At 38.0% G+C, this 9,769-nt stretch overlaps 1 protein-coding gene and 1 long non-coding RNA gene across 4 annotated transcripts in view; one reads left to right on the forward strand and one right to left on the reverse strand.

The window, feature by feature from the left end:
* exosc9 (exosome component 9) overlaps positions 1–9,769 on the forward strand; it is a 47,498-nt gene that overhangs the window by 28,754 nt on the left and 8,975 nt on the right. The gene's annotated exons all lie outside the window — the stretch shown is intronic.
* LOC133557746 (uncharacterized) lies at positions 1,875–3,805 on the reverse strand. The gene is made up of 3 exons (XR_009807840.1): positions 3,590–3,805; positions 3,317–3,470; positions 1,875–3,237 (listed from the first exon to the last, which is right to left on the reverse strand). It is a non-coding gene; the product is annotated as an uncharacterized LOC133557746 (long non-coding RNA).

A 9,769-nucleotide genomic window follows, 5' to 3' on the forward strand; every position in this document is an offset into this window, starting at 1 on the left:
ACAACACAAGGTGGACTAAAAACATTTCAATAATGAATAAAGCAGAATACGTCCTGGGCCAAAAATCACTTTATATTCTCTACTGCTCGCTAGTGTTACCATACATGAGTTATTGTGCAGAAATATGGGGAAACAACTACAAATGTGCGCTACATTCGTAAACTGTGTTACAAAAAAGATCAATTAGAATAATACATAATGTTTTATATAGAGAACAAACAAACCCTTTATTTATTGAGTCAAAAATATTAAAGTTCGCTGATTTGGTAAAATTGCAAACAGCTAAATTGATGTACAAAGCAAATTATAACCTGCTACCAAAGAATGTACAATTCTTCTCAACTAAAGAGGAGAATTATAACCTTAAAGGAAAATCTAGTTTAAAACATTTGTATGCACGTACAACACCCAAAACCTTTAGCACATCTGTACGTGGAATTAAATTAAGTAAAGAAGTTGAACATTGTACTGATATGATCCACTTTAAGAGGCCGTTCAAATTAATGGTGCTTCCAAAGTACAAAGAAGAAAGATTATTAGAAACACTTTCAACCCTATTGAAAATAAGATATTCTTCATCTCAGTATGTTAATAATGACTGAATTAATTGATTACATATTACAAAACTGCTGTATTACTCAATTACGGATGTCATTCTACTATAATACTATAAAAAAGGTCAGCGAATGAATGTATATACAGTATTTGTAAAGGCTCTGACCTGGGAAAGGGGTAGGATTAAATAAGCTTTGCTTTTTCCTACTCTTTTTTGGACATGATGTAATGGGAAATGATATGAAATTATCTGATTTATTATGTTGTAAGTATGTTCATGACCAAACCTGTGACCCAGACTCCATGATTCACACAGGTGTGACTATAAGCGTTGACAATTTATGATTAATACCAGTTACACAGATAAAAGTTAAAAATGTTTTAGAATAGAAATGTAAATTTTATTTTATCGTGATTATTTTTAAAATGTCAATATATTTAAAAAATCAATTTACCTTTATCAAAATTAAATTCAAGTTTATTGAATTTACTTATTTAACTTTATTTAATGTATTTGCTATATAAATATTTATTCAAAACTACCCAAATTTATTTATTGATATTTACATTTTTATTTATTCATATACCTTTTATTTTACTGGAATTAGCAAGCACAATCTACCAGTACACTCTACAGACTGAGAACAGCTGTTCAAACACATTTAGTAATGCCAAGCTAAATGCTAACCTAGCCTTACTAGGCCTCCGCAAGCTAATTTTTGCTAACCTAGCTCGATGCTAAACTAATCCTATGCGAATCTAATTTATGCTAAAATATCCAATGCTATGCTAACAGTGACACACCTCACCCGGCCCACGTCTAACGTGCAGCACGTCACACAACCTTGTCACACACCCTCATTTCCAAAACACATCACTTATCTCAAATGTCTCCTAACAGAGGCTCCTCTCGTATTTCATTCACACCGTGCGCTATTTCAAACTTTGACCTTGCATGCAACAAAAATATATCCGGGAAGGAATGGAGGGTAATAGTTAAACAGTTATGTCTTATCTCTCACAACAGCTCTTTTTTTATTACAGCGTCACACGCGCACAACAAAAGATTTTAACAAAGAGAGAGAGCCTTTTTCTGTAGTCAAAATCTCAGACCCTTCTTACAAAACTACAATATCGTACAGTCCCAATCACTCCAACACAGTTAAAAACAACCTCAACAGTCAACTACTTTTCTCACCCAGAAGCACAGCTGTGCTTCTGGGTGACCTTAATAATAATAATAAACAACATTTATCATTCACTTTGAGCTGGACAAAATGGCTCGGGAGGGAGAAGTCTGGGCATCTCTGCTTAGGCTGCTGCCCCCGCAACCCGACCTCCGATAAGCGGAAAATGATTAATGGATGGATGGATCATTCACTCATATGCTTTCTGAACATAAACTTTGTCTATCTTCTCATAACCACACACATTTTGGACAATTTCCCAACTTTTACAGATTAGCAGGGATGTGAGAAAAGGGTGATCTGCTCGCAGCAACAGGGGCGCGGGGGGGGTGCGGGAGTGTGGGAGTAATGGTTATCTTTCAAGCGAGGGAAATAAAACAGATCAGACCCATAGGTGCATGCATAATTGTTTTTAAAATACGCATATATATAAATGTACCAACAAAAACTGAATCACTCCACATCCAACACACTTCTCAACATTCACCAATATACACACACATTAACAAAATGCAACCCACCCCATGTCCGGACAAATATAAACAACTATGCACGCGTGATTTTTGTGGAACGGCCGTTACATAACACCAACACAGGTCCCTTTTTACTCATAAAACGTCGATTAACCCGTCCAGCGGAGCAGACCCTGTGACAACAAACTGACCAATCACGGAAAACACCTCAAATTTAAGGCACCGTAGACTCACTGGTAATCATAATTGTACAAGCATCATGCTTGGTCAGTTCCATACAGCTTCATCAAAGCTCTACCGTATGGAGCCCAATCTCCATCCGTCTAAAAGCAGCCCACTAATCAGAACTCGTGACAAACATCAGTTCAGTCAATCCCCTTTACCGGAGTCACTGCAAAGGTCACTACAAATTAGGCTTTTCTACCGCTGCAGCTCCACAAAGACAGATGTCGCACATTCACAAACGTAACAATTTTTATTTTTTTCGTCAAATGTACCGCCAGCTAGTTAAAAATGGCTTTACTTTAGCTGCACCCACATTGTGCTAAACTGGCGTACTTGCAGAAGAAGACCCCCTCTACCGACAACGCCAGAGGGGGGAGAGGTTAAAAAATGTATTTGTCTCGAATCATTTGTGCAACACACTCCTGAACCATCACAATTCTATTAACAATTCCCCTTATTGTTAAAACCAGAAATCACAAGTTTTCAGACAAACACACAGACAATATAATCACATATAAAACAACCCAATCCAACCATAATATAGCCCATTCCAGGTTGTTTTTGGAGAACCTGCTAGACCTAGCTTTTTTTTCAAAAACAGTTTCAGTAATTAGTCTTACCAATCCCGGTCATCTGCAGACAGACAGCTTTTACACTTTAAGCAAAATTGCTTACCTTTAGATGCGAGCATGCAAACATCCGTCTGCCTGAGAGAAGGACCGGGATCGGATGTCGACCTGCAGCATTGTAGACCATCCTGCCGACAACGCCAATCTTTTGTGGTGGGTGGTCCGAAGCTTAAACAGCAAACAAAATTGATTTAGTACAAAAGTTTTATTTACCCATAATCAAAAGTACAAAGTTGGATTGAATTACCCATGCAGACAGACAACGTCCTCCGGAGAGACGTGGATGATCGAAATCATGCGAATCACACCATAATATTGGTCTACTGGCCTTTTATATGTTTCCCTCATGTGTCAAGGTCCCGTTGTTTTGGACTTGTTTGCTCTGCAACATCCTTGAATCCCTTAGTCATAATATACAATCAAAACATTTTGTAGAATGGTTAAAGCAACCACAAATTCAACTTTCACCTACATGTGATCCTTCAATGGTTCCAAATAGGAAATAAAGAAAAGATCTTACCACTCAAGGCTTTTTGACAGGTTTTCCTCTTGGACTTCGACAGGCACAAAATGTGATACAAAAGGTCAGAAATTCCACTACAATATGCTTAAATGTGTTGTTTTAGCTCAGCTGCTGTGTAGCTGCTAGCTCCTCGTAGCCTACAGCAGGAGTGTCCACATTGCAGCACATAGCTATGTGTTTAACAGATAACCGAAACAAGTGAAAAATGTGGTATTTGCGTCTCGGTTCAATCAGCGGAGGCTACGCCCTGTTTTATCATTGGACCTAAGTTTTTGGTTTCGTAGGCGGGACAGAGAGCAAGGGAACATTGTGGGACAACATTTGTGTACATTTTATACCATGTTAGTTGTTGCAAAGATATGTCAACATGAGCAGCCACACCTTGAGTTCCAACATATTTATATATAAAAAGGAGTCAAAGGCCTCCTGGTATGAATCGTCTTAACTGGTGATCATAACATATGGCGGGTCGGTTGGTGGTACACACGGAAACAGCTCAGCCAGCCAGGGTTTTCACTGATAGAACAGTTGCACAAGGAGTTGGGGTACTCAGCAGGCGCCAGCCATTTTTGGTGCTTCAAGCTGTGGTATGAGCTCATGCTCATGGAGGTGCCCTGGTGGTGATGTCGCAGATTGGTGGCCGTACCGTCAGGCAACACCAGGAAGGTCCCTTCTGTGCGATATTGAATGTCAGAGTACAGTTTGTAAAGCAGGTCATTACCAAGCAGGCACGGTGTGTGCAGGTCGACCACGAAGGGGTGCTTCAGTGTGTGTCCAGCAATTTGAACCAGAAGTGGTTTGGTGACAGGTAACATTCCTGTGACCTCAGCGAACCCTTCGACCTTCAAAAGGGAAGCACACAATTTCTTTGGTACCTCTGCATTCAGAGATGAGTGGGTGGCACCAGTGTCAACCACGAACTGATAACATTGTCCGTTGACACTTATGTCCAGCATGGGTCTGTTTGTATTTTCTGCTGGTGCTTCTGCTGTGGGCGCCCTCTGCCACGCCTTCGTGTTTGTCTGGCGGCATGACAGGACCTTTACCGTTTGGAAATGTTGACAGTCTTGAAACCAGTGACCAGGTTAGTCACAGGCGAAACAGTTTCCACCCCGGACTGGCCTTGAAGCACCGCGTTGTCCACCACCCGAGTCCACTTGTCTGGTCTCACATCTGTTGAGGATTCTCTTCTCCACCTGCTGGAGCTCAAAAGGAAGGTCACCCACTGCTGAATATACTTTAGCTGATTTTTGATCTTTCGGTTCTTTTGACGTTTTTGCTTCAGTGATTTGTAAATTAAGGAGTTGTTACTACCATGTTACTCTATCACAGCCTTGTCGTTGTCCTCTTGCTTAGTCCAATTCTGCATATCACGTTTAAAATCACAGCATTAATTGTCCCATTAAATGTTAAATCAACTAAAGATTATCTATAAGTTAATGAGACTGTCCTTTGTGTCTGTCAGTTAGTTAGTTGTGCACTCTGACTTCCTTTCGTGCGTGATATTCTACAAAACAAAAGCATGCATTTATTCCATTCCACCATTATTTTGATAATGCGGTACACACACACACACACACACACACACACACACACACACACACACACACACACACACACAAGGTCGTGTGCTAAGTGATAAGCCGACCAACACTTTTGTCTTTTGTAACACTTTACATTTCGACTCCTATTATAGTTATTAATCTAGGTTTTTATTTGTAATTATTATTCAACACTATTCAAAGCAAAAGGTGGTAAAGGTTATAGTTATTCGCATTATACTATCGAAAGTCTATAGCTAACTGAATGCTGTTGAGATTTGGTGTGCCTCCTTATTATGCCATTATCTTATCTTAGCTCACCACCTAGATGCATGGTGTACTGCAATGTCTAAATAAAAATAAAACAGTCCAACTTAAAAATGTTAGTCTACACTTTAAAGTTAAACGACTTAAAACTTACTTTTATTATATTCATTTTCAAACTCGCCTCCACAACAGCAGACATTTTCCCCACAATCCTATTTCAATACCCCATAAATTGTGAAACTATGGCATAAGAGGTGTTTCACAACAGTGGTTAAATAGTTATTTAAGTAATAGTTCTCAATATGTGGAAATTAATAAGCCTTGTTATTGGGACCTAAGTTATTTATACTTAATTTAAATGATATTTGTTCAGTATTTAATAAATTTAAATGTATTACTTTTGCAGATGATTCAAATGTATATTGTTTAGGAGAAGACTTGAAACCGCATATTGAATATATAAAGGGAAGAATATCCAAATCCATTGCTATTCGGTATAAAGTAAGACACATGCTGAATAAGAAATGTCTGCATGTTTTATTTTATTTTATTTTTCCATATTTAACATATTGTTTTTGGGGAAATGTTTATGGAACAAAAATAGACCCAATACTTAAACTTAAAAACAAATCATTAGAATAGTACACAAAGCGTGCTACTATGAACATACAAATCCATTATTTATAAGTTCTAATATGCTAAAATGATCAGATATATATATTTTTTAAAAACAATAGAAATTATGTTTAGAGTAAAGAACAAACAGCCCTTCCAGCTTGTATTCTTAGCTTATTTACATTAAGAGGAGAAAACTATAATAGTCAAACAGCTCCTCTCACAACACCTCTTTTTATTACTGCGTCACACGCGCACAAGAGAGCCTTTTTCTGTAGTCAAAATCTCATAACCTTCTTACAAAACTATAATATCGCACAGTCACACTCACACCCACACAGTTAACTGGGCGGAATCACCAACACAGTTAAAAACAACCTCAACAGTCAACTATTTTTCTCACCCAGAAGCACAGCTGTACTATATCAAACATTTATCATTCACTCTGATCTGAACCAAATGGCTCAGGAGAAGGAAGTCTGGGCTTCTCTGCTTAGGCTGCTGCCCCCGCGACCCAACCTCTGATAAGCGGAAGAAGATAAATGGATGGATGGATCATTCACTCATATGCTTTCTGAACATAGTTTGTCTATCTTCTCATAAACACACAAATTTTGGACAATTTCCAAACTTTTACAGATTGGCAGGGATGTGAGAAAAAGCGTGATCTGCTCGCAGCGCCAAGGGGGGGGGGATTGTGGGAGTAATGATTATCTTTCAAGCGAGGGAAATAAAACAGATCAGACCCACAGGTGCATACACAATTGTTATTAAAATATGCATATATATAAATGTACCAACAAAAACTGAATCACTCCACATCCAACACACTTCTCAACATTCACCAATAAACACACACATTAACAAAATGCAACCCACCCCATGTCCGGACAAATATAAACAATTATGCACGCGTGCTTTAGTGGTATGGCCGTCTCTTCTGAACGCAGCAATTTTGCTCATAATGCGGGGATGATCCCGCCTAGCGGAGCAAACTCTACTTTACCTCCTTGACCAACCCGGTACACAGCCTAAAGCTCCATAGAGTTACTGGTCATCATCCGCCGGGTCAGTTCCAAACAGTTTCACCAAAGCTCTACCGTATGGAGCCCGATCTCCATCTGTCTAAATGCAGTCCACTAATCAGAACGTTGTGACAAACATCATCTCTGTCTCCCTTCTATCAGAGTCACTGAAAAGGTGACTAAAAATGAGACTTTTCTACCGCTGCAGCTCCACAAAGACAGATGTGTCGTACATTAGCAAACGTAACAATTTTTTTTATAGTCAAATGTACCGCCAGCTAGTTAAAAATGCCTTTACCTTAGCTGTACCCAGACTGTGCTAAACTGGCGTACTTGCAAAAGAAGACCCCCTCTACCGACAACGCCAGAGGGGGGAAGAGGTTAAAAAATGTATTTGCCTCAAATCGTTTGTGCAAAACACTCCTGAACCACCACAATTCCCCTTATTGTTAAAATAAGAAATCACAAGTTTTCAAACATACACACGGACATTATAATCACATATAAAGCAACCCAATCCAACCATAATATACCCCATTCCAGGTTGTTTTTGGAGAACCTGCTAGACCTAGCTTTTTATCAAAAACAGGTTCAGCAATTAGTCTTACCAATCCCGATCATTTCCAGACAGACAACTTTTACACTTTAAGCAAAATTGCTTACCTTAAGATGCGCGATTGCAAACCTCTGTCTGCCTGAGAGAGAGAGACCGGGAGCTGATGTCGACCTGCAACGTTCTAGACCATCCTGCCGACAACGCCAATTTTATGTGGTGGAGGGTCCCAAACTTAAACAGCAAACAAAGTGAATTTATTACAAAGTTTTATTTACCCATAATCAAAAAGTACGAAGTTGGATTGAATTGCCCATGCAGACAGACAACGTGCTCCGGAGGCGTTGGATGAATCGGGAATTATGCGAATCACACATAATATTGGTCTACTGGCGTTTTATATTTTTCCCTCATGTATCAAGGTCCCGTTGTTTTGGACCTGTTTGTTCTGCAACATCCTTGAATCCCTTAGTCATAATAGACAATAAAAACATTTTGTAGAATGGTCAGACCGACCACAATTTCAACTTTAACCCACATATGCTCTTCCAGTGGTTCAGAATACAAAAAAAGAAACGAGCAGACATTCTTTTTACTTTCGTGTCCTTTTTAATGCTGTTTGACAGACTTTCTTTTCGGACTTCGTCAGACACAAAATATGGTGCAAATGGTCAGAAATTCCTCTACACTGTAAGGCAGGATTAGGAGAATGCTGTTCTCATGTCGCTTCAGTTTTGTTTTATGTGGAAGCCACAGCCCAGATGAGAAGTGCGTAATATTTTTATCAATACAACTACGATCAAACTTCTCCAATCAAGCACATTGTTAATGCAAAAAGGGGCTGTCATTTATTTTAGATTCATTTCCACTTACAATATTTTTAATTAACTGAAAGGAAATGGTCTGAACAAATATGAAGTTTGTACAACGTCATATCGGATTGCTTGATTGCAGCAATTTATGTCCGCCTTCACTCTTCTGTCCAAAAAAGCTTACGAATGCGATGAAAATTGTTTTTATCTCCCACTTCGATTGCAGCTATTGATCATCATCAGTATCTCTTGGTGATCACAAATTAGCGTGTTTATAAAGCCTACCATAATGGCCACCAGCAATGCATTGTGGTAAATGTAGAAAAACCCATAGCCCTCTTTACTTCTCGTTCAACTCTACCACTAAAACTTCTGAGTAATGTAGTTGGAATATAATTTTGTTTTAATCGGTTTGATACAGTTTAACATAGTTCCAAAACATTGAATGCAACTGATGTATTGTAGTTTATATCTAATGCTAATTTGCGATTCTTGTCCCTACTTACAAGTGCCAACATACAGAATACCTCCAGAAGCAAACCAACTTGTATCACTTGTATAAGTGCTGAGAACTACAACAGATTACAATAGATTATACAATATTAAATAATACATAACATTCATTGACTACTTATAACTTATCAATTTTTTTCTACAACACCTTCCTTTCTTTCACACAAGAAGAGAACTTCAACATGTAAAAATTGTTTGAATTAACTATCAAGATAAGCCATGGAGAAGAGGGAGGATTAAATATAAGATCTGCTTTTTCCTACTTCTTTTCAGATTAGTTGAAATGTGCAAACGTATCCACATTATGTTTGTAATGAAATTTGTTAAACATGTATGAAACAAACATTACCCGATTCAAGTCATTAGAAAACACACCTTAGAGACACTCATTTATCATTTGGTTACACTTTGACCTCCTGGTGAAATTTTTAAGTAAATGGTGTTCAAAGTATGGCGAGGATCTATTTGTGGACCGCATTTTGTTTTTGGACTACATAGCACATTGTAATAATAAAAACAGGAACCCCATCAAAAATATAAAATTACAGCAAAAAGGCATTTATTGTGAGGAGACTGAAATGTTGATGCAAATGATTAATAAAGACACAAATATTTTTCTGTGAATATATGTATCATGTTTATTGAACCTTTGTATTATCCATTTTAATTACAAATAAAACATGTCAGCAACCTTAACTCCTCTGTTGTCTTTTGTAGTTTTACCCCAAAAATAAATTAACATATTTTTTAGCGCATTTAATATCCTTGTTCTTAAAAATCAAGAAATCGTGCAGTTGATTTGCCTGTGCAGTCCAGTTATATCTTTTCTTACACATCTGAGTATCATCAAG

Source organism: Nerophis ophidion, linkage group LG01 (genome assembly GCF_033978795.1).
Source record: "Nerophis ophidion isolate RoL-2023_Sa linkage group LG01, RoL_Noph_v1.0, whole genome shotgun sequence".
NCBI lineage: Eukaryota > Metazoa > Chordata > Actinopteri > Syngnathiformes > Syngnathidae > Nerophis > Nerophis ophidion.